This window comes from Siphateles boraxobius, unplaced genomic scaffold (genome assembly GCF_051911475.1).
Source record: "Siphateles boraxobius isolate OS27281-9 unplaced genomic scaffold, OSU_SipBor_1 19, whole genome shotgun sequence".
NCBI lineage: Eukaryota > Metazoa > Chordata > Actinopteri > Cypriniformes > Leuciscidae > Siphateles > Siphateles boraxobius.
In genome coordinates, this window is record NW_027508799.1 from 2,010,171 (window position 1) to 2,037,845 (window position 27,675).

A 27,675-nucleotide genomic window follows, 5' to 3' on the forward strand; every position below is an offset into this window, starting at 1 on the left:
CTTTTTTCTCCAGCCACTGCAGGCTCGAGAGGCCCTCCTCCTGCCCCGGCTCGTGCTACTGCCCCTGCTCCTGCCCCTTATCCTGCTCCTCCAGCATTGTGGACCCCTGGCCAGGTGTCCCAGTCGCCTGCAGAGCTTCCTGTCCACTGGAAAGAGCAACTCCCATCTTTCCAGCAAGGCCTTCAACCCCTGTCCCTCTGCACCAGGACCATCCTCACTACAGCCACCCACAGGACTGCAGCGCCCTGCCCAGCCTCCTCTGCAGTCTCCTCCTCTGCGCCCTGCCCAGCCTCCTCTGCAGTCTCCTCCTCTGCGCCCTGCCCAGCCTCCTCTGCAGTCTCCTACTCTGCGCCCTGCCCAGCCTCCTCTGCAGTCTCCTCCTCTGCGCCCTGTTCAGCCTCCTCTGCAGTCTCCTCCACAGCCTTCTGTCCAGCCAAGTGCTGCCTCTGCTCCTGCAACATCAACTGGGTCCAGTGTTGCAGACCAGGCTCCTGTAAGTAAGCTTCTCATTATTCGTGTGCAGGTGCTGCAGCGTGATTTCCAATGACCACAAAAAAAGAGGCCGCATTTCCTCTGTGCTGGAAACTTTGCACTGGCTACCTTTTAATTGTAGATTTAATCAAAAAATTGCGCTTTAAGCCATGCAAGCTGAAATGTTTGCGGCTCGGCAGCAGCAGGGAGGATGTATGTTTCGGCTCATTGGTATAGGGGTATGATTCTCGCTTAGGGTGCGAGAGGTCCCTGGTTCAAATCCCGGATGAGCCCATTATTAGGCTTTGCTTTTAATCTCTTCAGCCTGATTAGGGCAACCAGGATATTTATATCCCGGGTTTCGGCAGAGGAACCACGTCCGCCTCTTTTAGTCTACCTGATTCCACCTAGCCTCATCGCTATCTGCCTCTCAGACAGCCAGCTATCAGGAAGTGTTGGTTCCATGGTGTAATGGTTAGCACTTTGGGCTTTGAATCCAGCGATCCAAGTTCCAATCTCGGTAGAACCTTTTTAGGTTCTTTGCGGAAGGGTGGGAAAAAGCAGAGGTGATGCGCAACTGCTGACGTGGCAGTTAAATTGGCAATCTCAAACAGAGTCGGAATTGGGGAAACATGGGCTTAAAAAGCAAAGGCTTCATTTGCTCCTTGCTATCGTGCTTTTGGACTCAATGACTTAAATCTCTGCTGCTCATGGGAAAAGTTGACACACGCCGAGGTTCCATGGTGTAATGGTTTGCACTCTTGGCTCTGAATCCAGCGATCCGAGTTCAAATCTCGGTGGGACTTGCTTTTGCCAGGAATGTGTGCAGTACCTCGTTCGAAAAAACATTTTCGGCAGCACTGAGCCGGAAGAGCTCATCTAGGTAGTGCCTCTTGAAAGGGGGCGTAAAAAGGAAGGACAGCACTGGAGAATGCAGGCATCGATCCCGCTACCTCTCGCATGCTAAGCGAGCGCTCTACCATTTGAGCTAATTCCCCTCGATGATGGAGAGGAGGTGTCCATCGCTCTCAAAGACAAAGACGAGGTGCGATCACTGGCTACCTTTTAATTGTAGATCCGAGTTCAAATCTCGGTGGGACCTGCATTTGCCAGGAATGTGTGCAGTACCTCGTTCGAAAAAACATTTTCGGCAGCACTGAGCCGTAAGAGCTCATCTAGGTAGTGCCCCTTGAAGGGGGGCGTCAAAAGGATGGACAGCACTGGAGAATGCAGGCATCGATCCCACTACCTCTCGCTTGCGCCTACTGCTTCCTACCGATTGAGCCAAAGTAAGCCCAAAGTAAGCCCACGTGAGCCAATCGTGTTTCTCTGCTGTGGCTTACTTTTGACCAATCGCGTTCTCTCCTGTGGCTTACTTTTGACCAATCGTTTTTCTCTCCTGTGGCTTACTTTTGACCAATCGCCTTTCTCTCCTGTGGCTTACTTTTGACCAATCGCGTTTCTCTCCTGGCTCTGCTCCTGTGGCTTACTTTTGACCAATCGGCGACCGCTATTATTAGCGTCATCTTTGCAATCTTTGCAACAGGTAAGTCTATTCTTCACGACTGTATAATCGATCATTATTCATTCATAAACAGTGTTTGTTTTTGGACAATTAAACATGCCAATAAAGCTAGCTAGCGTGTAATAGCACACGTTTTATTCTGTACATGTGAACCTGCAACTTTACCATGATATACAGTAAAAAACATGCCACTACTGTCAAGATAATTAGCCGACCGCTAATTAAGCTATATCCTCCTTAAACCATTTTTTTGTTGTTGTTAATTTAGTATTTTTTTGTGTCATTCATTACATTATTATATACATTACTCCAGCCCACGTGCCCACCACCACTGTGCCCACTGCATCTGTCCTCACTGATGCTGTGCCCACTGCCACTGTGTCTTTTCCTCCTCCACCTACTGCCACTAAGAACAGGCCACTGCTGGCGACCAATGTGTAGGCCCTGTTGGCGCGGGGGAAGCATTTATTTGCTTCACAGCTGGCACAAAAGATTTTGTCTCCAGCCAAACCCTGTAAGTGGGTAAGTTTTTTCTTTTTTCTCCAGCCACTGCAGGCTCGAGAGGCCCTGCTCCTGCCCCGGCTCGTGCTACTGCCCCTGCTCCTGCCCCTTATCCTGCTCCTCCAGCATTGTGGACCCCTGGCCAGGTGTCCCAGTCGCCTGCAGAGCTTCCTGTCCACTGGAAAGAGCAACTCCAATCTTTCCAGCAAGGCCTTCAACCCCTGTCCCTCTGCACCAGGACCATCCTCACTACAGCCACCCACAGGACTGCAGCGCCCTGCCCAGCCTCCTCTGCAGTCTCCTCCTCTGCGGCCTGCCCAGCCTCCTCTGCAGTCTCCTCCTCTGTGCCCTGCCCAGCCCCTCTGCAGTCTCCTCCTCTGCGCCCTGCTCAGCCTCCTCTGCAGTCTCCTCCACAGCCTTCTGTCCAGCCAAGTGCTGCCTCTGCTCCTGCAACATGAACTGGGTCCAGTGTTGCAGACCAGGCTCCTGTAAGTAAGCTTCTCATTATTCGTGTGCAGGTCCTGCAGCGTGATTTCCAATGACCACAAAAAAAGAGGCCGCATTTCCTCTGTGCTGGAAACTTTGCACTGGCTACCTTTTAATAGTAGATTTAATCAAAAAATTGCGCTTTAAGCCATGGAAGCTGAAATGTTTGCGGCCCGGCAGCAGCAGGGAGGATGTATGTTTCGGCTCGTTGGTCTAGGGGTATGATTCTCGCTTAGGGTGCGAGAGGTCCCGGGCTCAAATCCCAGACGAGCCCATTATTAGGCTTTGCTTTTAATCTCTTCAGCCTGATTAGGGCAACCAGGATATTTGTGAGAAATTGGGGATAAAATGTGTCAGAGAGAGGCCGGTTAGCTCAGTTGCTTAGAGCGTGGTGCTAATAACGCCAAGGTGGCGGGTTTTCATCCCCGTACGGGCCACTCATTTTCTCTCTGGGACCTTCGCTCTGCTCTTCTCGAAAATGACGGGCGGTCTCCCAGACATCTCTGCTGGCTAAACCATACAAGTATCTGGCCGAAATAGCTTAGTTGGGAGAGCGTTAGACTGAAGATCTAAAGGTCCCTGGTTCAATACCGGGTTTCGGCAGAGGAACCACGTCCGCCTCTTTTAGTCTACCTGATTCCACCTAGCCTCATCGCTATCTGCCTCTCAGACAGCCAGCTAGCAGAGTGTGTTGGTTCCATGGTGTAATGATTAGCACTCTGGGCTTTGAATCCAGAAATCTGAGTTCAAATCTCGGTGGAACCTTTTTAGGTTCTTTGCGGAAGGGAGGGAAAAAACAGAGGTGATGCGCAACTGCTGACGTGGCGGTGAAATTGGCACTCTCAAACCGAGTCGGAATTGGGGAAACATGGGCTTAAAAAGCAAAGGCTTCATTTGCTCCTTGCTATCGTGCTTCTGGACTCAATGACTTAAATCCTTGCTATCGTGCTTCTGGATTCAATGACTTAAATCTCTGCTGCTCATGGGAAAAGTTGACACACGCCAAGGTTCTATCGTGTAATGGTTAGCACTCTGGGCTCTGAATCCAGCGATCCGAGTTCAAATCTCGGTGGGACCTGCTTTTGCCAGGAATGTGTGCAGTACCTCGTTCGAAAAAACTTTTTCGGCAGCACTGAGCCGCAAGAGCTCATCTAGGTAGTGCCCCTTGAAGTGGGGCGTAAAAAGGATGGACAGCACTGGAGAATGCAGGCATTGATCCCACTACCTCTCGCTTGCGCCTACTGCTTCCTACCGATTGAGCCAAAGTAAGCCCAAAGTAAGCCCACGTGAGCCAATTGTGTTTCTCTGCTGTAGCTTACTTTTGACCAATCTTGTTCTCTCCTGTGGCTTACTTTTGACCAATCGTGTTTCTCTCCTGTGGCTTACTTTTGACCAATCGCCTTTCTCTCCTGTGGCTTACTTTTGACCAATCGCGTTTCTCTCCTGGCTCTGCTCCTGTGGCTTACTTTTGACCAATCGGCGACCGCTGTTATTATCGTCATCTTTGCAATCTTTGCAACAGGTAAGTCTATTCTTCACGACTCTATAATCGATCATTATTTATTCATAAACAGTGTTTGTTTTTAGACAATTAAACATGGCAATAAAGCCAGCTAGCGTGTAATAGCACACGTTTTCTTCTGTACATGTGAACCTGCAACTTTACCATGATATACAGTAAAAAAAATTGTCACTACTGTCAAGATAATTAGCCGACCGCTAATTAAGCTATATCCTCCTTAAACCATTTTTTTGTTGTTGTTAATTTAGTATTTTTTGTGTCATTCATTACATTATTTTGAGCACAAGAAGATTTTTACTAAAACCTTCAAAAAAAAAGTTTAATTCATATATGTTATACTATACTATGTTATACACCAGTATACATATTTATGTTATCTTTTTAAATACTATGTTATACATATTTAAAAAGACATGAATAGGCAAAAACAAGTGTTTTTTTGTTTCAACAAATGATTCTCAACTATGTTATAAAAGATATACCAAAACGATTTGATATACCATTTTAAGTTTTAGATCTGTTTGATGATCATATTATTATGAATTGTCATAAACGCCTTTATGTTATATTTGGTGTTTCTTAGTAATCTCTGCCACAAAAGCTAAACAAAACAAAACAATTTAAGCATGGCATGATACCAACAAGATTGTACCAAGAAGTGTTATTTATTTTCTTATTAATTAGTTCATCACACTATTTACAATTTGTACACAAGGCAATTCAAAGTGATTCACAGTTGTATAAAAAAACAATAATGCTTATGCTCATAATAATAATAATCATTAATTATTATAATATTATAATAATTAATTACATAAAAAAAATGCTGTAGTAAAATACTTTCAGTTGGAATATGACAGCTATGTAACGTTCTGTTTATGCCTGTGTCCTTTCAGATTATGTATGCATACCCGGTTTTACGAAGAACCTCTGAGGGTCGACTCCTTATGGGGCCAACTGAGGAGGCCAATAGGAGGAAGATCGTGTTGGCAGGGAGGGCCAGGTGTAAAGAGGAGGTCTTGGCTGAGGCCACTGCCTTTGTGAGGCAGAATGGAGGGAATCCTGGAGACCAGTTCCTGGTTCTGGCTCACTGCAAGATCCAGTTTGGGAAACACCAGGGTCAGAGGTTCCTGTGGCTGCTGAAGAACTCACTGTGGTATGCCTGCTATCTGGTCAGCAGCATTTTGGGGGAGGAGGAGAGGGACAACCCGCTGTCGGACAACAAACACCTGTTCCTCAGATACACCTCGCAGATCAGGGAGGTAGGCGAGGCTGTAGAGGTGTATCAGAAAAAAACAGGCCATGCTGCAGGATGCCCACAGGACAGGAGACTCTTGGTGTCTGATGGTGGAGTTTGGGGATTTTAAGGGTAGGTCAATAAAGGAGGTGTATGAGGACCCAAGCAAGGAGGCCCAGGCTCTCATCACCTACCTGAAGAAGGCAAAGGCCGGGCCTAACACCAATATGGCCCTTTTCAAAGCATACGTGCTGAAGAGGCAGGCTCCAGCCCACGTGCCCACCGCCACTGTGCCCACTGCATCTGTCCTCACTGCTGCTGTGCCCACTGCCACTGTGTCTGTTCCTCCTCCACCTACTGCCACTAAGAACAGCCCACTGCTGGCGACCAATGTGAAGGCCCTGTTGGCGCGGGGGAAGCATTTATTTGCTTCACAGCTGGCTTAAAAGATTTTGTCTCCAGCCAAACCCTGTAAGTGGGTAAGTTTTTTCTTTTTTCTCCAGCCACTGCAGGCTCGAGAGGCCCTGCTCCTGCCCCGGCTCGTGCTACTGCCCCTGCTCCTGCCTCTTATCCTGCTCCTCCAGCATTGTGGACCCCTGGCCAGGTGTCCCAGTCGCCTGCAGAGCTTCCTGTCCACTGGAAAGAGCAACTCCCATCTTTCCAGCAAGGCTTTCAACCCCTGTCCCTCTGCACCAAGACCATCCTCACTACAGCCACCCACAGGACTCCTGGGACTTTGAATCCAGCGATTCGAGTTAAAATCTCGGTGGAACCTTTTTAGGATCTTTGCGGAAGGGAGGGGAAAAACAGAGGTGATGTGCAACTGCTGACGTGGCGGTGAAATTGGCACTCTCAAACCGAGTCGGAATTGGGGAAACATGGGCTTAAAAAGCAAAGGCTTCTTTTGCTCCTTGCTATCGCGCTTCTGGACTGAATGACTTACATCTCTGCACCACATGGGAAAAGTTGACACACGCCGAGGTTCCATGGTGTAAGGGTTCGCACTCTGGGCTCTGAATCCAGTGATCCGAATTCAAATCTCGGTGGGACCTTCATTTGCCAGGCTAAACAGCACAAGTACCTGGCCGAAATAGCTCAGTTGGGAGAGTGTTAGACTGAAGATCTAAAGGTCCCTGGTTCAATCTCGGGTTTCGGCAGAGGAACCACGCCCGCCTCCTTTAGGCTACCTGATTCCACCTAGCCTCATCGCTATCTGCCTCTCAGACAGACAGCTGGGAGGGTGTGTTGGTTCCATGGTGTAATGGTTAGCACTCTGGGCTAGGTGGCGATCCGAGTTCAAATCTCGGTAGAACCTTTTTAGGTTCTTCGCGGAAGGGAGGGAAAAAACAGAGGTGATGCGCAACTGCTGACGTGGCGGTGAAATTGGCACTCTCAAACCGAGTCGGAATTGGGGAAACATAGGGTGCTTCTCAATATCCCTCCTCGTCTCCTCGTTCCTCTGTCCTCCATCCTATGACCCGGAAACCGATCGAGCTCAGCCATCTTGAAGGACATCTCAATTACCTAATTGCACCGCGAGGAGGCGAGGATCGAGGAGTGAGGAGGCTTTCAGAGGAGTCATGAGCGAGGATACACAGGTGTATCCTATGCGGAAGTGTTTTATTGACTAAACGTGACGCACGTATACATTCTCCTCCCCCTTCACATCGGTCACAATCTGTTTTAAAGTATACTTTACCTTTGCAGTTTATATAAACCACACATTACACATATTTCAACAGGGTATCTTGCTTTATTATTATTTATTATGAATTTCTTAAATAAACAAACTGCAACAACATGAGGGCAGATCCTTTGTGCGCTGCTGATGACGCTATGAAGTGACGCTCGAGTGATCAAGTATTCCAATGTATAAAAAAGCTTTCATTCGATTCCTCCATCCTCATTTTTGTCATTCATTACATTATTTTGAGCACAAGAAGATTTTTACTAAAACCTTTAAAAAAAAAAGTTTAATTCATATATGTTATACTATACTATGTTATACACCAGTATACATATTTATGTTATCTTTTTAAATACTATGTTATACATATTTAAAAAGACATGAATAGGCAAAAACAAGTGTTTTTTTGTTTCAACAAATGATTCTCAACTATGTTATAAAAGATATACCAAAACGATTTGATATACCATTTTAAGTTTTAGATCTGTTTGATGATCATATTATTATGAATTGTCATAAACGCCTTTATGTTATATTTGGTGTTTCTTAGTAATCTCTGCCACAAAAGCTAAACAAAACAAAACGATTTAAGCATGGCATGATACCAGCAAGATTGTACCAAGAAGTGTTATTTATTTTCTTATTAATTAGTTCATCACACTATTTACAATTTGTACACAAGGCAATTCAAAGTGATTCACAGTTGTATAAAAAACAATAATGCTTATGCTCATAATAATAATAATCATTAATTATTATAATATTATAATAATTAATTACATAAAAAAAATGCTGTAGTAAAATACTTTCAGTTGGAATATGACAGCTATGTAACGTTCTGTTTATGCCTGTGTCCTTTCAGATTATGTATGCATACCCGGTTTTACGAAGAACCTCTGAGGGTCAACTCCTTATGGGGCCAACTGAGGAGGCCAATAGGAGGAAGATCGTGTTGGCAGGGAGGGCCAGGTGTAAAGAGGAGGTCCTGGCTGAGGCCACTGCCTTTGTGAGGCAGAATGGAGGGAATCCTGGAGACCAGTTCCTGGTTCTGGCTCACTGCAAGATCCAGTTTGGGAAACACCAGGGTCAGAGGTTCCTGTGGCTGCTGAAGAACTCACTGTGGTATGCCTGCTATCTGGTCAGCAGCGTTTTGGGGGAGGAGGAGAGGGACAACCCGCTGTCGGACAACAAACACCTGTTCCTCAGATACACCTCGCAGATCAGGGAGGTAGGCGAGGCTGTAGAGGTGTATCAGAAAAAAACAGGTCATGCTGCAGGAGGCCCAGAGGACAGGAGACTCTGGATGTCTGATGGTGGAGTTTGGGGATTTTAAGGGTAGGTCAATGAAGGAGGTGTATGAGGACCCAAGCAAGGAGGCCCAGGCTCTCATCACCTACCTGAAGAAGGCAAAGGCCAGGCCTAACACCAATATGGCCCTTTTCAAACCATACGTGCTGAAGAGGCAGGCTCTAGCCCACGTGCCCACCACCACTGTGCCCATTGCATCTGTCCTCACTGCTGCTGTGCCCACTGCCACTGTGTCTGTTCCTCCTCCACCTACTGCCACTAAGAACAGCCCACTGCTGGCGACCAATGTGAAGGCCCTGTTGGCGTGGGGGAAGCATTCATCTGCTTCACAGCTGGCACAAAAGATTTTGTCTCCAGCCAAACCCTGTAAGTGATTTGCAAGCTTTAAAATCATTACAGTATATATTATGCAGTATATATGTCTAACGAAAATACGTGTTCAACAGCTGCAGGACCACGTGTACCACCTGCGTCTGAGTCCGCAGCCCGGAGACAGCTCTTTACATGTGGTGAGTATCACTTAACGCATACAAGTGTGTTGGTGACATGTGCTTAGTGTTTTATGTTATTTTACAGACTCTGCTGCTACGGATTTTTTTGAGGAGGAAGATGACCTGGAGATGGCAACTGTAGCCTCGCAAGCTGAGGAACAACTTCCTCAAGGTATGTAAATCTTAAACAATATTTTACAAACATTTACAAATAAAACAAAACAGTATTTTTTAAATGACATATTATTTTATTTCACAACACAGAGGAATGGCACTTCTCAGGTGTCAATCTACATTCACTCTTTGAGTGAACATCCTCAAAGGAAAAAAGATAATTTAAAGGTGTATGTAAAAGGTTTTATTTCATTTTTTATCGTAATCATTGACTAAAGCTCATTCTTGTCATCTCAAACTTCCCCCACTCTCTTTAGGCCACCACGTTAGGGAAGGGGTCCGCGGACAGCTTAAAAGGTAGTTCGTGGTAGGAGGTTAGTGGACCCCCGCGCGACGCCCCCTAGATGATTTTTCGGGGCCCGGCCGACGGCGCCAGGCCGCAGGGGGGGCCCGACGGGGCGGGCCAGAGGCGTCGCCTCGGGCCCGGGGGCCTCGGGGGCCCCGCGGGAGGACGACGAAATCCGGCCCCCTCGCTCGCAATCCGGGCATCGGCCACAAGGGGGCGACTCGCCGACCACCCGCAGTCGATCCGACGCGCGGCGAACAGGTTGCGGGCGGGCGTCCACGGAGCGCACGCGCATCCCCCTGACCGCCTTTTCGCGCAATTCCCTGACCACACCCACTGACCACGAAGCGCCCGTTCGTCCCACCTGTGACCTGCGAACAGCCTGGGACCGCCCCCTGACCACGCCCACTGACACGAACAGCCTATTCGTCCCCCTTACCGCCTGTGTGACCACGAACGGCCTTTTCGCCCACGGCCAACCAAAGTGACGGCCCGGGGCCCCGCCCACTGACACGAACAGCCTATTCGTCCCCCTAACCACCTATGTGACCACGAACGGCCTATTCATCCCACCGACCACCTATGTGACCACGAACGGCCTATTCGTCCCCCTGACCGCCTGTGTGACCACGAACGGCCTATTCATCCCACCGACCACCTATGTGACCACGAACGGCCTATTCGTCCCCCTGACCGCCTGTGTGACCACGAACAGCCTATTCATCCCACCGACCACCTATGTGACCACGAACGGCCTATTCGTCCCCCTGACCGCCTGTGTGACCACGAACAGCCTATTCATCCCACTGACCACCTATGTGACCACGAACGGCCTATTCGTCCCCCTGACCGCCTGTGTGACCACGGACAGCCTATTCGTCCCACTGACCGCCTGTGTGACCACGAACGGCCTGTTCGTCCACGGCCAATCTAAATGACAGCCCGTGGCCCTGCTCAGTGACCAAGGACAGCCTATTCGTCCCACTGACAGCCTATGTGACCACGAACGGCCTGTTCGTCCACGGCCAATCTAAATGACAGCCCGTGGCCCTGCCCACTGACCACGTACAGCCTATTCATCCCACTGACCGCCTATGTGACCACGAACAGCCTATTCATCCCACTGACCACCTAAGTGACCACGAACAGCCTATTCATCCCACTGACCGCATATGTGACCACGAACAGCCTGTTCGTCCCACTGACTGCCTATGTGACAACGAACGGCCTGTTAGGTCCACGGCCAATCTAAGTGACAGCCCGTGGCCCTGCCCAGTGACCATGGACAGCCTATTCATCCCACTGACCGCCTATGTGACCACGAATAGCCTATTCATCCCACTGACTGCCTATGTGACCACGAACGGCCTGTTAGGTCCACGGCCAATCTAAGTGACAGCATGTGGCCCTGCCCACTGACCATGGACAGCCTATTCGTCCCACTGACCGCCTATTTGACCACGAACGGCCTGTTCGTCCACGGCCAATCTAAATGACAGCCTGTGGCCCTGCCCACTGACCACGTACAGCCTATTCATCCCACTGACCGCCTATGTGACCACGAACAGCCTATTCATCCCACTGACCACCTATGTGACCACGAACAGCCTATTCATCCCACTGACCGCATATGTGACCACGAACAGCCTATTCATCCCACTGACAGCCTGTGTGACCACGAACGGCCTGTTCGTCCACGGCCAATCTAAGTGACAGCCCGTGGCCCTGCCCACTGACCATGGACAGCCTATTCGTCCCACTGACCGCATATGTGATCACGAATGGACTGTCCATGAACAGCCTATTTGGACCCTGTCGAATAAGCTACAGGTGGGATGCTGTTTTTTACTTAGACATTTTCAGCGGGTGAATCCCCGTAAAGATTAGGCGATTTCATCACATGTGGTGAAGTCCCACCTGCAACTTATTTGACGGGGTCCAAATAGGCTGCCCGTGGTCAATGCATTAATAGGTCATATTTCATAATTACAGTGGTTTTATTAGGTGAAACCTACTGTACACCACACAGGGGCCACAATACAACACACTGATGTACATTAAAGCTATTAATTATGCATAATTAGCCTAAAAATGGACTGTCCACGGACAGCATTTAGGGCACCAGTCAAATAGGTTACAGGTGGGATGCTGTTTTTGACTCTAACGCACTTAACGGGGTACTACGGACCCCAGTCTTTGCGGACCGTCTGAGGGGACCCTGAGGGGCCACAGATTTCAAATTGGAGCCATTCGGAGCTATTGGGACCGTTACGTGCGGATGTCCACCAAACGCCTATGAAAATGAATGGGATAAGTTGCACGTGTCAGTGGCTCCCGCGCAGCCCCCGGGGGTCCGAGGGGCCCCAAACTCGGCATAAAGTTGCGTCGCGTGGCCCTCTGCGACAGACCGAGCGGGCTAGGTTGAGACATGCCAAGTTTATTTTTAGCTATTTTTTATGCACCTCTCTGTCTCCCATTGATCTCTATGGGAGCATGTGTCTGCTAGGGTTAATTCAGCAGTTAGGATTAGAGGGCCTACTAGGCTCAGGGAGCATCTAGAGCCACGATACTCTGGGGCCCGATTCGGGGGCCCGTGGCGGTCGTCCGTGACGAATCTCGAGGTCCTACGACCTTTTGACCCCTTAGGGCGACTGTTTATTTGACGTCCCACGTGCAACTTATTCCATGGGGCTGTTGGTGGCCAATAAGCGCCAAAAAAAGTCAGAGGGACGGGGAACTCTAGAACCCGTCCCCGGGGCCCGTGACGAGACGCGTGTGTCGGTTTCGGGGCGATCGGGCGTTTCCTTCAAACCGTTTGGCTGAAACACATACTTAGAACCGACCTAGAACCACCAAATCCGTGATCTAGAACCGGGGGCCCCCGGACCCCCGCCGTGCCGAATTTGGGGCCGCTGCGACCTTTCGACCCCTTTTGGCCCCTGTTTTTTTGACGTCCCACGTGCAACTTATTCCATGGGGCTGTTGGTGGCCAATTAGCGTGAAAAAAGGTCAGAGGGTCGCGGAACTCTAGAACCCGTCCCAGGGCCCCGTGACGGGACGCATACGTCAGTTTCGGGGCGATCGGACCTTTCTGTCCACCCTTCACCGAGCACATGGCCCAATTAATGGCAGCCCTCTTGCACACACAGAAAGACATATGCTCAGTAGAACCAAAGTGAGGAGATTTTTGCACTAAAAAATGATACGCTTGGAACCGATCTAGAACCCTGCGATCCGGGATCTAGAACCGGGGGCCCCTCGACTACCAGGGCGGCGAATTTGGAGGCGGTGCGACCTTTCGACCCCTGTATTTCCGCCCTCCCACGTGCAACTTATTCAGTTTAAACTTCACAGGCGCTTCCAGGTCAAGGGGGGCTTTTTTCGGCCAAACGAGCAGTTTTGGGCACGGAACTCTAGAACCCCGTCCCCGGGGCCCGTGAAGGGACGCATATGTCTGTTTCGGGCCGGTCGGGCGTTTCCTTCGAACCGTTTTGCTGAAACACATACTTAGAACCGATCTAGAACCACCAAACCCGTGATCTAGAACCGGGGGCCCCCGGACAACCGTCGTGCCGAATTTGGGGCCGCTGCGACCTTTCGACCCCTTTTGGCCCCTGTTTATTTGACGTCCCACGTGCAACTTATTCCATGGGGCTGTTGGTGGCCAATTAGTGCGAAAAAAGGTCAGAGGGACTCGGAACTCTAGAACCCGTCCCAGGGCCCCGTGACGGGATGCATACGTCGGTTTCGGGCCGATCGGACCTTTCTGTCCACCCTTCACCGAGCACATGGTCCAATGAATGGCAGCCCTCTTGCACACACAGAAAGACATATGCTCTGTAGAACCAAAAGTGAGGAGATTTTTGCACAAAAAAACGATACACTTGGAACCGATCTAGAACCCTGCGATCCGGGATCTAGAACCGGGGGCCCCTCGACTACCAGGGCGCCGAATTTGGAGGCGGTTCGACCTTTCGACCCCTGTGTTTTCGGCCTCCCACGTGCAACTTGTTCAGTTCAAACTTCACAGGCGCTTCCAGGTCAAGGGGGTGTTTTTTGGCCAAACGAGCAGCTCTGGACGCGGAACTCTAGAACCCGTCCCAGGGGCCCGTGACGGGACGCATACGTCAGTTTCGGGCCGATCGGGCGTTTCCTTCGAACCGTTTTGCTGAAACACATACTCGGAACCGATTTAGAACCACCAAACCCGTGATCTAGAACCCGGGGCCCCCGGACCACCGCCGTGCCTTTCGACCCCTTTTGGCCCCTGTTTTTTTGACGTCTCACGTGCAACTTGTTCCATGGGGCTATTGGTGGCCAATTAGCGCGAAAAAAGGTCAGAGGGACGCGGAACTCTAGAACCCGTCCCAGGGGCCCGTGACGGGACGTACGTGTCAATTTCGGGCCGATCGGACCACCGTCCACCAAGTACCTGTGAAATCGCATTGAATAAGTTGCACGTGTCACTGAACCTCGTTCGGCCCCTGGAGGTGCTAGGGGCCCGAAACTTCTTGGAAAGCTGCGTCACTCGGCCCCGGAAGGCACACAGAGAGGGGAGCGTCTAGTCACACAAAAAAACCACTTGTGGCCCAATGTCCACAGAACACCTATGAAAATCAATGGGATAAGTTGTACGTGGGACGCTTTGCCGTTCGGCCCCCGGGGGCCCTGGCGGCCCCAAACTTGATCTGCCTGCTGTCACTGGGGCCCAGAAAGACCCTGGGGGATGGAGAAAGCTGAACCATGTGTGGATCAGGCCGAACCGCCGAAACGCACACTTGGGAACCACGTAGAACCTTGAAACTAAGGATCTCGCCCCGGGGCCCGCTGGGCTACCCTCACGCCGAATTTCGAGGCCCTGTGACTTTTCGGCTCAGAGTTAGAGACACAGTGACTTGAGACAAAAAACAGGTGGTTAGGGGTCAAAATAGGCACTTTGTGGTACTGAGGAAGACTACGGTGAAGTTTAGGTGGTTAGGGGACCCCATAGGCACTTTGTGGCAATGGAGAAGAAAATAGGTGGTTAGGGGTCAAAATAGGCACTTCGTGGTACTGAGGAAGACTACGGTGAAGTTTAGGTGGTTAGGGGACCCCATAGGCACTTCGTGGCAATGAAGAAGAAAATAGGTGGTTAGGGGTCAAAATAGGCACTTCGTGGCACTGAGGAAGACTATGGTGAAGTTTAGGTGGTTAGGGGACCCCATAGGCACTTCGTGGCAATGAAGAAGAAAATAGGTGGTTAGGGGTCAAAATAGGCACTTCGTGGTACTGAGGAGGACTATGGTGAAGAGTAGGTAGTTGGCGGACCCCAAAAGCACTTGGTGGACTCCCACGCGGTGCAATGGCACCCCCAGAGGCGTCCACAGAGAGCCTATGGTAATATATGCTAATCTCGGCCACTTTATATGCGATTTTGGAAAAGTGACACGGCACCGCTGAATAAGCAGCTCGTGTCGTCCATTTCGAGCACGCGGACCTCGAAGTGTCGGTGCTGACAATGGCAACTTAAATTAATGGGCAAAATACCACGAACAGCCTGGGTTCCCTTACTCCCCTTGGAATAAGTGGCTGTTGTAGTGTTTGGTCTGCTTCGCTTCACACTTGGCTGATCCCATCTTTTTTTCTTCTTGTATTTCTTCTAATGGTGCTTGGATGAAAAACAGGATGATTTTCACTGCTTCCTTCCATCTTTTCATCATCTTGTCATCTCTCTACTAATCATACATGCTTTGCAGTAAACCTTGTAATCGCAGTAGCTGTCCAGCAGAGCTGAGAAAGTCATGCAGTGAAAGTCTAAAACAATAAGATAATTTTGTTGTGTTTTTTTACGCTCCAGCCACTGCAGGCTCGAGAGGCCCTGCTCCTGCCCCGGCTCGTGCTACTGCCCCTGCTCCTGCCCCTTATCCTGCTCCTCCAGCATTGTGGACCCCTGGCCAGGTGTCCCAGTCGCCTGCAGAGCTTCCTGTCCACTGGAAAGAGCAACTTCCATCTTTCCAGCAAGGCCTTCAACCCCTGTCCCTCTGCACCAGGACCATCCTCACTACAGCCACCCACAGGACTGCAGCGCCCTGCCCAGCCTCCTCTGCAGTCTCCTCCTCTGCGCCCTGCCCAGCCTCCTCTGCAGTCTCCTCCTCTGCGCCCTGCCCAGCCTCCTCTGCAGTCTCCTCCTCTGCGCCCTGCCCAGCCTCCTCTGCAGTCTCCTCCTCTGCGCCCTGTTCAGCCTCCTCTGCAGTCTCCTCCACAGCCTTCTGTCCAGCCAAGTGCTGCCTCTGCTCCTGCAACATCAAGTGGGTCCAGTGTTGCAGACCAGGCTCCTGTATCTAAGCTTCTCATTATTCGTGTGCAGGTGCTGCAGCGTGATTTCCAATGACGTCCACGTCCGCCTCTTTTAGTCTACCTGATTCCACCTAGCCTCATCGCTATCTGCCTCTCAGACAGCCAGCTATCAGGAAGTGTTGGTTCCATGGTGTAATGGTTAGCACTTTGGGCTTTGAATCCAGCGATCCAAGTTCCAATCTCGGTAGAACCTTTTTAGGTTCTTTGCGGAAGGGTGGGAAAAAGCAGAGGTGATGCGCAACTGCTGATGTGGCAGTGAAATTGGCAATCTCAAACAGAGTCGGAATTGGGGAAACATGGGCTTAAAAAGCAAAGGCTTCATTTGCTCCTTGCTATCGTGCTTTTGGACTCAATGATTTAAATCTCTCCTGCTCATGGGAAAAGTTGACACACGCCAAGGTTCCATGGTGTAATGGTTTGCACTCTTGGCTCTGAATCCAGCGATCCGAGTTCAAATCTCGGTGGGACCTGCTTTTGCCAGGAATGTGTGCAGTACCTCGTTCGAAAAAACATTTTCGGCAGCACTGAGCCGCAAGAGCTCATCTAGGTAGTGCCCCTTGAAGGGGGGCGTAAAAAGGATGGACAGCACTGGAGAATGCAGGCATCGATCCCACTACCTCTCGCTTGCGCCTACTGCTTCCTACCGATTGAGCCAAAGTAAGCCCAAAGTAAGCCCACGTGAGCCAATCGTGTTTCTCTGCTGTGGCTTACTTTTGACCAATCGCGTTCTCTCCTGTGGCTTACTTTTGACCAATCGTTTTTCTCTCCTGTGGCTTACTTTTGACCAATCGCCTTTCTCTCCTGTGGCTTACTTTTGACCAATCGCGTTTCTCTCCTGGCTCTGCTCCTGTGGCTTACTTTTGACCAATCGGCGACCGCTATTATTATCGTCATCTTTGCAATCTTTCCAACAGGTAAGTCTATTCTTCACGACTGTATAATCGATCATTATTCATTCATAAACAGTGTTTGTTTTTGGACAATTAAACATGCCAATAAAGCTAGCTAGCGTGTAATAGCACACGTTTTATTCTGTACATGTGAACCTGCAACTTTACCATGATATACAGTAAAAAACATGCCACTACTGTCAAGATAATTAGCCGACCGCTAATTAAGCTATATCCTCCTTAAACCATTTTTTTGTTGTTGTTAATTTAGTATTTTTTTGTGTCATTCGTTACATTATTATATACATTACTCCAGCCCACGTGCCCACCACCACTGTGCCCACTGCATCTGTCCTCACTGATGCTGTGCCCACTGCCACTGTGTCTGTTCCTCCTCCACCTACTGCCACTAAGAACAGGCCACTGCTGGCGACCAATGTGTAGGCCCTGTTGGCGCGGGGGAAGCATTTATTTGCTTCACAGCTGGCACAAAAGATTTTGTCTCCAGCCAAACCCTGTAAGTGGGTAAGTTTTTTCTTTTTTCTCCAGCCACTGCAGGCTCCAGAGGCCCTGCTCCTGCCCCGGCTCGTGCTACTGCCCTTGCTCCTGCCCCTTATCCTGCTCCTCCAGCATTGTGGACCCCTGGCCAGGTGTCCCAGTCGCCTGCAGAGCTTCCTGTCCACTGGAAAGAGCAACTCCAATCTTTCCAGCAAGGCCTTCAACCCCTGTTCCTTTTGCACCAGGACCATCCTCACTACAGCCACCCACAGGACTGCAGCGCCCTGCCCAGCCTCCTCTGCAGTCTCCTCCTCTGCGGCCTGCCCAGCCTCCTCTGCAGTCTCCTCCTCTGCGCCCTGCCCAGCCCCTCTGCAGTCTCCTCCTCTGCGCCCTGCTCAGCCTCCTCTGCAGTCTCCTCCACAGCCTTCTGTCCAGCCAAGTGCTGCCTCTGCTCCTGCAACATCAACTGGGTCCAGTGTTGCAGACCAGGCTCCTGTAAGTAAGCTTCTCATTATTCGTGTGCAGGTCCTGCAGCGTGATTTCCAATGACCACAAAAAAAGAGGCCGCTTTTCCTCTGTGCTGGAAACTTTGCACTGGCTACCTTTTAATAGTAGATTTAATCAAAAAATTGCGCTTTAAGCCATGGAAGCTGAAATGTTTGCGGCCCGGCAGCAGCAGGGAGGATGTATGTTTCGGCTCGTTGGTCTAGGGGTATGATTCTCGCTTAGGGTGCGAGAGGTCCCGGGTTCAAATCCCAGACGAGCCCATTATTAGGCTTTGCTTTTAATCTCTTCAGCCTGATTAGGGCAACCAGGATATTTGTGAGAAATTGGGGATAAAATGTGCCAGAGAGAGGCCGGTTAGCTCAGTTGCTTAGAGCGTGGTGCTAATAACGCCAAGGTGGCGGGTTTTCATCCCCGTACGGGCCACTCATTTTCTCTCTGGGACCTTCGCTCTGCTCTTCTCGAAAATGACGGGCGGTCTCCCAGACATCCCTGCTGGCTAAACCATACAAGTATCTGGCCGAAATAGCTCAGTTGGGAGAGCGTTAGACTGAAGATCTAAAGGTCCCTGGTTCAATACCGGGTTTCGGCAGAGGAACCACGTCCGCCTCTTTTAGTCTACCTGATTCCACCTAGCCTCATCGCTATCTCCCTCTCAGACAGCCAGCTAGCAGAGTGTGTTGGTTCCATGGTGTAATGATTAGCACTCTGGGCTTTGAATCCAGAAATCCGAGTTCAAATCTCGGTGGAACCTTTTTAGGTTCTTTGCGGAAGGGAGGGAAGAAACAGAAGTGATGCGCAACTGCTGACGTGGCGGTGAAATTGGCACTCTCAAACTGAGTCGGAATTGGGGAAACATGGGCTTAAAAAGCAAAGGCTTCATTTGCTCCTTGCTATCGTGCTTCTGGACTCAATGACTTAAATCCTTGCTATCGTGCTTCTGGACTCAATGACTTAAATCTCTGCTGCTCATGGGAAAAGTTGACACACGCCAAGGTTCCATGGTGTAATGGTTAGCACTCTGGGCTCTGAATCCAGCAATCCGAGTTCAAATCTCGGTGGGACCTGCTTTTGCCAGGAATGTGTGCAGTACCTCGTTCGAAAAAACTTTTTCGGCAGCACTGAGCCGCAAGAGCTCATCTAGGTAGTGCCCCTTGAAGTGGGGCGTAAAAAGGATGGACAGCACTGGAGAATGCAGGCATCGATCCCACTACCTCTCGCTTGCGCCTACTGCTTCCTACCGATTGAGCCAAAGTAAGCCCAAAGTAAGCCCACGTGAGCCAATTGTGTTTCTCTGCTGTGGCTTACTTTTGACCAATCGCGTTCTCTCCTGTGGCTTACTTTTGACCAATCGTGTTTCTCTCCTGTGGCTTACTTTTGACCAATCGCCTTTCTCTCCTGTGGCTTACTTTTGACCAATCGCGTTTCTCTCCTGGCTCTGCTCCTGTGGCTTACTTTTGACCAATCGGCGACCACTGTTATTATCGTCATCTTTGCAATCTTTGCAACAGGTAAGTCTATTCTTCACGACTCTATAATCGATCATTATTTATTCATAAACAGTGTTTGTTTTTAGACAATTAAACATGGCAATAAAGCCAGCTAGCGTGTAATAGCACACGTTTTCTTCTGTACATGTGAACCTGCAACTTTACCATGATATACAGTAAAAAACATGCCACTACTGTCAAGATAATTAGCCGACCGCTAATTAAGCTATATCCTCCTTAAACCATTTTTTTGTTGTTGTTAATTTAGTATTTTTTTGTGTCATTCATTACATTATTATATACATTACTCCAGCCCACGTGCCCACCACCACTGTGCCCACTGCATCTGTCCTCACTGATGCTGTGCCCACTGCCACTGTGTCTGTTCCTCCTCCACCTACTGCCACTAAGAACAGGCCACTGCTGGCGACCAATGTGTAGGCCCTGTTGGCGCGGGGGAAGCATTTATTTGCTTCACAGCTGGCACAAAAGATTTTGTCTCCAGCCAAACCCTGTAAGTGGGTAAGTTTTTTCTTTTTTCTCCAGCCACTGCAGGCTCCAGAGGCCCTGCTCCTGCCCCGGCTCGTGCTACTGCCCTTGCTCCTGCCCCTTATCCTGCTCCTCCAGCATTGTGGACCCCTGGCCAGGTGTCCCAGTCGCCTGCAGACAGGGGTGGTAAAAGTACTCAAAAATTATACTCGAGTAAAAGTATATATACCTAAATAAAAAATTACTCCAGTAAAAGTAGAAAGTCCTCCATTCAAACATCACTTGAGTAAAAGTACAAAAGTATCCGATTTAAAACGTACTTAAGTACCGAAAGTAAAAAGTAAATATTCAAACTATAAATATAAATAATTAAACAGATCAATTGTTTTGGGAGTGATATGCAATGTTTTAATTGAACAAATTATTAGATACTGCAATTAAGAATTTGTTAGATTTGCAATCATAAGAGACAATGAAGCACCTTGCATCAATTCTAAACAATTTCATTAAGTTTAGTGACAGCATATTATGGTGCAATGACTGGTAGGCCATTCTTTGATACAAATTTTACAATTTCAATTCAATTATTGTGGTTTGATTCCGATCTTGATTCAATATAGATTCATTTTCATAAATATTTGGTACAGTAGATGCATGTTAATTTTTAAATTAAGAAAATCTCACCTAATTCTGTAAACATAGGCTACAGAGAGCCCTGTCAGCTGGTATTATTACATGTTAAAAATACATGTGATTTTTATTATAATAACAACTTTATAATATTTTAATGATATAAGTAAAAAATATAATAAATATATAGTGCACATATTTAGCAAAATACTAATTTATACTAATATTAAATATATTATAAAATACAAATTTTTCTAGCAAACTAACGTGCTATGGTCATTAAATGTTTTTTTTTTTTTTTTTCTGAGGTAAATGTAACGTTATGTAATATATTGTTCTCCAGCTGTTTTACTGACCTCTTCCTGCGGTTGAAAAACACTGATTTATTGATATTATGCATAAGGTATATACATTTCGGTAAGTTGTACTGTATCTTTCAACACAGGCTACCTATTATTGTTCATTTGCTTTTATTTACAATTAACTAGTAGTAAAGAGATTAACGGCACCCCATAGCAGGCGCTAGCTATCTGTCACGTCACATTTAAAAGCTCCAAAATGGTATTTATTGTTTGAATTTCGTAATAAAATTGACAGAATCTGAGAGCTGAGAATTTATTTCATATCAAAAGTAACCCACTCTGTCCTGTCTGTCGGTGTCAATGTCCTCTTTGCTTCGCGATTTTTCTCTGTGTGAGAAAATGGATGTGTGTCGTGAGAGCGTGTGGAAAGTGTCAATTGCGTGAGTCTCACACTGAATGAGTGAGAGTTGGCAGCTCTGCAATAGACATGTTCCATAACATTAGCTGCATCAAACAGAAGATGTGCAAGATACAAGGGATCTCAGGATCATTGCTGGGCAGAGCTGCACCTTCACCTGTTTCTGCGGTCATCTTCCACAATGGCGAACTGACTGCTAATGAGAGTGTATGCTTGCAAAGAGCTCGTGCGTTTTTTTTTTCAAAATAAAACCAAGTTTTTCATTGGTTTGGAAAGCCAGTGTATTAAATACTTGGAGCGAGCATTGGGAAATGTAACGGAGTAAAAAGTAAACTTTGTCTTTAATATTGTAGTGGAGTAAGAGTAAAAGTAGATGCAAATAAAACATACTCAAGTAAAGTACAGATCCCCGAAAAAAATACTTAAGTAAAGTAACGAAGTATTTCTACTTCGTTACTTACCACCACTGCCTGCAGAGCTTCCTGTCCACTGGAAAGAGCAACTCCAATCTTTCCAGCAAGGCCTTCAACCCCTGTTCCTTTTGCACCAGGACCATCCTCACTACAGCCACCCACAGGACTGCAGCGCCCTGCCCAGCCTCCTCTGCAGTCTCCTCCTCTGCGGCCTGCCCAGCCTCCTCTGCAGTCTCCTCCTCTGCGCCCTGCCCAGCCCCTCTGCAGTCTCCTCCTCTGCGCACTGCTCAGCCTCCTCTGCAGTCTCCTCCACAGCCTTCTGTCCAGCCAAGTGCTGCCTCTGCTCCTGCAACATCAACTGGGTCCAGTGTTGCAGACCAGGCTCCTGTAAGTAAGCTTCTCATTATTCGTGTGCAGGTCCTGCAGCGTGATTTCCAATGACCACAAAAAAAGAGGCCGCTTTTCCTCTGTGCTGGAAACTTTGCACTGGCTACCTTTTAATAGTAGATTTAATCAAAAAATTGCGCTTTAAGCCATGGAAGCTGAAATGTTTGCGGCCCGGCAGCAGCAGGGAGGATGTATGTTTCGGCTCGTTGGTCTAGGGGTATGATTCTCGCTTAGGGTGCGAGAGGTCCCGGGTTCAAATCCCAGACGAGCCCATTATTAGGCTTTGCTTTTAATCTCTTCAGCCTGATTAGGGCAACCAGGATATTTGTGAGAAATTGGGGATAAAATGTGCCAGAGAGAGGCCGGTTAGCTCAGTTGCTTAGAGCGTGGTGCTAATAACGCCAAGGTGGTGGGTTTTCATCCCCGTACGGGCCACTCATTTTCTCTCTGGGACCTTCGCTCTGCTCTTCTCGAAAATGACGGGCGGTCTCCCAGACATCCCTGCTGGCTAAACCATACAAGTATCTGGCCGAAATAGCTCAGTTGGGAGAGCGTTAGACTGAAGATCTAAAGGTCCCTGGTTCAATACCGGGTTTCGGCAGAGGAACCACGTCCGCCTCTTTTAGTCAACCTGATTCCACCTAGCCTCATCGCTATCTCCCTCTCAGACAGCCAGCTAGCAGAGTGTGTTGGTTCCATGGTGTAATGATTAGCACTCTGGGCTTTGAATCCAGAAATCCGAGTTCAAATCTCGGTGGAACCTTTTTAGGTTCTTTGCGGAAGGGAGGGAAGAAACAGAAGTGATGCGCAACTGCTGACGTGGCGGTGAAATTGGCACTCTCAAACTGAGTCGGAATTGGGGAAACATGGGCTTAAAAAGCAAAGGCTTCATTTGCTCCTTGCTATCGTGCTTCTGGACTCAATGACTTAAATCCTTGCTATCGTGCTTCTGGACTCAATGACTTAAATCTCTGCTGCTCATGGGAAAAGTTGACACACGCCAAGGTTCCATGGTGTAATGGTTAGCACTCTGGGCTCTGAATCCAGCAATCCGAGTTCAAATCTCGGTGGGACCTGCTTTTGCCAGGAATATGTGCAGTACCTCGTTCGAAAAAACTTTTTCGGCAGCACTGAGCCGCAAGAGCTCATCTAGGTAGTGCCCCTTGAAGTGGGGCGTAAAAAGGATGGACAGCACTGGAGAATGCAGGCATCGATCCCACTACCTCTCGCTTGCGCCTACTGCTTCCTACCGATTGAGCCAAAGTAAGCCCAAAGTAAGCCCACGTGAGCCAATTGTGTTTCTCTGCTGTGGCTTACTTTTGACCAATCGCGTTCTCTCCTGTGGCTTACTTTTGACCAATCGTGTTTCTCTCCTGTGGCTTACTTTTGACCAATCGCCTTTCTCTCCTGTGGCTTACTTTTGACCAATCGCGTTTCTCTCCTGGCTCTGCTCCTGTGGCTTACTTTTGACCAATCGGCGACCACTGTTATTATCGTCATCTTTGCAATCTTTGCAACAGGTAAGTCTATTCTTCACGACTCTATAATCGATCATTATTTATTCATAAACAGTGTTTGTTTTTAGACAATTAAACATGGCAATAAAGCCAGCTAGCGTGTAATAGCACACGTTTTCTTCTGTACATGTGAACCTGCAACTTTACCATGATATACAGTAAAAAACATGTCACTACTGTCAAGATAATTAGCCGACCGCTAATTAAGCTATATCCTCCTTAAACCATTTTTTTGTTGTTGTTAATTTAGTATTTTTTGTGTCATTCATTACATTATTTTGAGCACAAGAAGATTTTTACTAAAACCTTTAAAAAAAAAAGTTTAATTCATATATGTTATACTATACTATGTTATACACCAGTATACATATTTATGTTATCTTTTTAAATACTATGTTATACATATTTAAAAAGACATGAATAGGCAAAAACAAGTGTTTTTTTGTTTCAACAAATGATTCTCAACTATGTTATAAAAGATATACCAAAACGATTTGATATACCATTTTAAGTTTTAGATCTGTTTGATGATCATAGTATTATGAATTGTCATAAACGCCTTTATGTTATATTTGGTGTTTCTTAGTAATCTCTGCCACAAAAGCTAAACAAAACAAAACGATTTAAGCATGGCATGATACCAGCAAGATTGTACCAAGAAGTGTTATTTATTTTCTTATTAATTAGTTCATCACACTATTTACAATTTGTACACAAGGCAATTCAAAGTGATTCACAGTTGTATAAAAAACAATAATGCTTATGCTCATAATAATAATAATCATTAATTATTATAATATTATAATAATTAATTACATAAAAAAAATGCTGTAGTAAAATACTTTCAGTTGGAATATGACAGCTATGTAACGTTCTGTTTATGCCTGTGTCCTTTCAGATTATGTATGCATACCCGGTTTTACGAAGAACCTCTGAGGGTCGACTCCTTATGGGGCCAACTGAGGAGGCCAATAGGAGGAAGATCGTGTTGGCAGGGAGGGCCAGGTGTAAAGAGGAGGTCCTGGCTGAGGCCACTGCCTTTGTGAGGCAGAATGGAGGGAATCCTGGAGACCAGTTCCTGGTTCTGGCTCACTGCAAGATCCAGTTTGGGAAACACCAGGGTCAGAGGTTCCTGTGGCTGCTGAAGAACTCACTGTGGTATGCCTGCTATCTGGTCAGCAGCATTTTGGGGGAGGAGGAGAGGGACAACCCGCTGTCGGACAACAAACACCTGTTCCTCAGATACACCTCGCAGATCAGGGAGGTAGGCGAGGCTGTAGAGGTGTATCAGAAAAAAACAGGCCATGCTGCAGGAGGCCCAGAGGACAGGAGACTCTTGGTGTCTGATGGTGGAGTTTGGGGATTTTAAGGGTAGGTCAATAATGGAGGTGTATGAGGACCCAAGCAAGGAGGCCCAGGCTCTCATCACCTACCTGAAGAAGGCAAAGGCCGGGCCTAACACCAATATGGCCCTTTTCAAAGCATACGTGCTGAAGAGGCAGGCTCCAGCCCACGTGCCCACCGCCACTGTGCCCACTGCATCTGTCCTCACTGCTGCTGTGCCCACTGCCACTGTGTCTGTTCCTCCTCCACCTACTGCCACTAAAAACAGCCCACTGCTGGCGACCAATGTGAAGGCCCTGTTGGCGCGGGGGAGGCAATTATTTGCTTCACAGCTGGCACAAAAGATTTTGTCTCCAGCCATACCCTGTAAGTGGGTAAGTTTTTTCTTTTTTCTCCAGCCACTGCAGGCTCGAGAGGCCCTGCTCCTGCCCCGGCTCGTGCTACTGCCCCTGCTCCTGCCCCTTATCCTGCTCCTCCAGCATTGTGGACCCCTGGCCAGGTGTCCCAGTCGCCTGCAGAGCTTCCTGTCCACTGGAAAGAGCATCTCCCATCTTTCCAGCAAGGCTTTCAACCCCTGTCCTTTTGCACCAGGACCATCCTCACTACAGCCACCCACAGGACTGCAGCGCCCTGCCCAGCCTCCTCTGCAGTCTCCTCCTCTGCACCCTGCCCAGCCTCCTCTGCAGTCTCCTCCTGTTCACCCTGCCCAGCCTCCTCTGCAGTCTCCTTCTCTGCGCCCTGCCCAGCCTCCTCTGCAGTCTCCTCCTCTGCGCCCTGCTCAGCCTCCTCTGCAGTCTCCTCCACAGCCTTCTGTCCAGCCAAGTGCTGCCTCTGCTCCTGCAACATCAACTGGGTCCAGTGTTGCAGACCAGGCTCCTGTAAGTAAGCTTCTCATTATTCGTGTGCAGGTCCTGCAGCGTGATTTCCAATGACCACAAAAAAAGAGGCCCCATTTCCTCTGTGCTGGAAACTTTGCACCGGCTACCTTTTAATTGTTGATTTAATCAAAAAATTGCGCTTTAAGCCATGCAAGCTGAAATGGCTCGGCAGCAGCAGGGAGGATGTATGTTTCGGCTCATTGGTATAGGGGTATGATTCTCGCTTAGGGTGCGAGAGGTCCCGGGTTCAAATCCCGGACGAGCCCATTATTAGGCTTTGCTTTTAATCTCTTCAGCCTGATTAGGGCAACCAGGATATTTATATCCCGGGTTTCGGCAGAGGAACCACGTCCGCCTCGTTTAGTCTACCTGATTCCACCTAGCCTCATCGCTATCTGCCTCTCAGACAGCCAGCTATCAGGAAGTGTTGGTTCCATAGTGTAATGGTTAGCACTTTGGGCTTTGAATCCAGCGATCCAAGTTCCAATCTCGGTAGAACCTTTTTAGGTTCTTTGCGGAAGGATGGGAAAAAGCAGAGGTGATGCGCAACTGCTGACGTTGCAGTGAAATTGGCAATCTCAAACAGAGTTGGAATTGGGGAAACATGGGCTTAAAAAGCAAAGGCTTCATTTGCTCCTTGCTATCGTGCTTTTGGACTCAATGACTTAAATCTCTGCTGCTCATGGGAAAAGTTGACACACGCCAAGGTTCCATGGTGTAATGGTTTGCACTCTTGGCTCTGAATCCAGCGATCCGAGTTCAAATCTCGGTGGGACCTGCTTTTGCCAGGAATGTGTGCAGTACCTCGTTCGAAAAAACTTTTTCGGCAGCACTGAGCCGCAAGAGCTCATCTAGGTAGTGCCTCTTGAAGGGGGGCATAAAAAGGATGGACAGCACTGGAGAATGCAGGCATCGATCCCGCTACCTCTCACATGCTAAGCGAGCGCTCTACCATTTGAGCTAACTCCCCTCGATGATAGAGAGGAGGTGTCCATCGCTCTCAAAGACAAAGACGAGGCGCGATCCCTAGCACGTGTGCAGGTGCTGCAGCATGATTTCCAATGACCACAAAAAACAGGACGCATTTCCTCTCTGCTGGCAACTTTGCACTGGCTACCTTTTAATTGTAGATTTAATCAAAAAATTGCGCTTTGAATCCAGCGATCCGAGTTCAAATCTCGGTGGAACCTTTTTAGGTTCTTTGCGGAAGGGAGGGAAAAAACAGAGGTGATGCGCAACTGCTGACGTGGCGGTGAAATTGGCACTCTCAAACCGAGTCGGAATTGGGGAAACATGGGCTTAAAAAGCAAAGGCTTCATTTGCTCCTTGCTATCGTGCTTCTGGACTCAATGACTTAAATCCTTGCTATCGTGCTTCTGGACTCGATGACTTAAATCCTGGTACTCATGGGAAAAGTTGCCACACGCCAAGGTTCCATGGTGTAATGGTTAGCACTCTGGGCTCTGAATCCAGCGATCCGAGTTCAAATCTCGGTGGGACCTGCTTTTGCCAGGAATGTGTGCAGTACCTCGTTTGAAAAAACTTTTTCGGCAGCACTGAGCCGCAAGAGCTCATCTAGGTAGTGCCCCTTGAAGGGGGGCGTAAAAAGGATGGACAGCACTGGAGAATGCAGGCATCGATCCCACTACCTCTCGCTTGCGCCTACTGCTTCCTACCGATTGAGCCAAATTAAGCCCAAAGTAAGCCCACGTGAGCCAATCGTGTTTCTCTGCTGTGGCTTACTTTTGACCAATCGCGTTCTCTCCTGTGGCTTACTTTTGACCAATCGTGTTTCTCTATTGTGGCTTACTTTTGACCAATCGCCTTTCTCTCCTGTGGCTTACTTTTGACCAATCGCGTTTCTCTCCTGGCTCTGCTCCTGTGGCTTACT

At 48.5% G+C, this 27,675-nt stretch overlaps 12 non-coding genes across 12 annotated transcripts; all 12 read left to right on the plus strand.

Moving 5' to 3' along the window:
• The first annotated feature begins 3,513 nt into the window (after positions 1-3,513).
• trnaf-gaa (transfer RNA phenylalanine (anticodon GAA)) lies at positions 3,514-3,586 on the plus strand. The gene has a single exon. It is a non-coding gene; the product is annotated as a tRNA-Phe (tRNA).
• A 403-nt stretch (positions 3,587-3,989) lies between these two features.
• trnaq-cug (transfer RNA glutamine (anticodon CUG)) lies at positions 3,990-4,061 on the plus strand. The gene has a single exon. It is a non-coding gene; the product is annotated as a tRNA-Gln (tRNA).
• A 2,765-nt stretch (positions 4,062-6,826) lies between these two features.
• Positions 6,827-6,899, plus strand: trnaf-gaa (transfer RNA phenylalanine (anticodon GAA)). The gene has a single exon. It is a non-coding gene; the product is annotated as a tRNA-Phe (tRNA).
• An 11,208-nt stretch (positions 6,900-18,107) lies between these two features.
• trnap-agg (transfer RNA proline (anticodon AGG)) lies at positions 18,108-18,179 on the plus strand. Its single transcript has one exon. It is a non-coding gene; the product is annotated as a tRNA-Pro (tRNA).
• A 256-nt stretch (positions 18,180-18,435) lies between these two features.
• On the plus strand, positions 18,436-18,508 carry trnaf-gaa (transfer RNA phenylalanine (anticodon GAA)). Its single transcript has one exon. It is a non-coding gene; the product is annotated as a tRNA-Phe (tRNA).
• A 90-nt stretch (positions 18,509-18,598) lies between these two features.
• trnaq-uug (transfer RNA glutamine (anticodon UUG)) lies at positions 18,599-18,670 on the plus strand. The gene has a single exon. It is a non-coding gene; the product is annotated as a tRNA-Gln (tRNA).
• Positions 18,671-18,911: 241 nt separating this feature from the next.
• On the plus strand, positions 18,912-18,983 carry trnaq-cug (transfer RNA glutamine (anticodon CUG)). The gene has a single exon. It is a non-coding gene; the product is annotated as a tRNA-Gln (tRNA).
• Positions 18,984-22,245: 3,262 nt separating this feature from the next.
• trnap-agg (transfer RNA proline (anticodon AGG)) lies at positions 22,246-22,317 on the plus strand. Its single transcript has one exon. It is a non-coding gene; the product is annotated as a tRNA-Pro (tRNA).
• Positions 22,318-22,573: 256 nt separating this feature from the next.
• Positions 22,574-22,646, plus strand: trnaf-gaa (transfer RNA phenylalanine (anticodon GAA)). Its single transcript has one exon. It is a non-coding gene; the product is annotated as a tRNA-Phe (tRNA).
• Positions 22,647-22,736: 90 nt separating this feature from the next.
• Positions 22,737-22,808, plus strand: trnaq-uug (transfer RNA glutamine (anticodon UUG)). Its single transcript has one exon. It is a non-coding gene; the product is annotated as a tRNA-Gln (tRNA).
• Positions 22,809-23,049: 241 nt separating this feature from the next.
• On the plus strand, positions 23,050-23,121 carry trnaq-cug (transfer RNA glutamine (anticodon CUG)). Its single transcript has one exon. It is a non-coding gene; the product is annotated as a tRNA-Gln (tRNA).
• A 4,093-nt stretch (positions 23,122-27,214) lies between these two features.
• trnaq-cug (transfer RNA glutamine (anticodon CUG)) lies at positions 27,215-27,286 on the plus strand. Its single transcript has one exon. It is a non-coding gene; the product is annotated as a tRNA-Gln (tRNA).
• Positions 27,287-27,675: the final 389 nt, after the last annotated feature.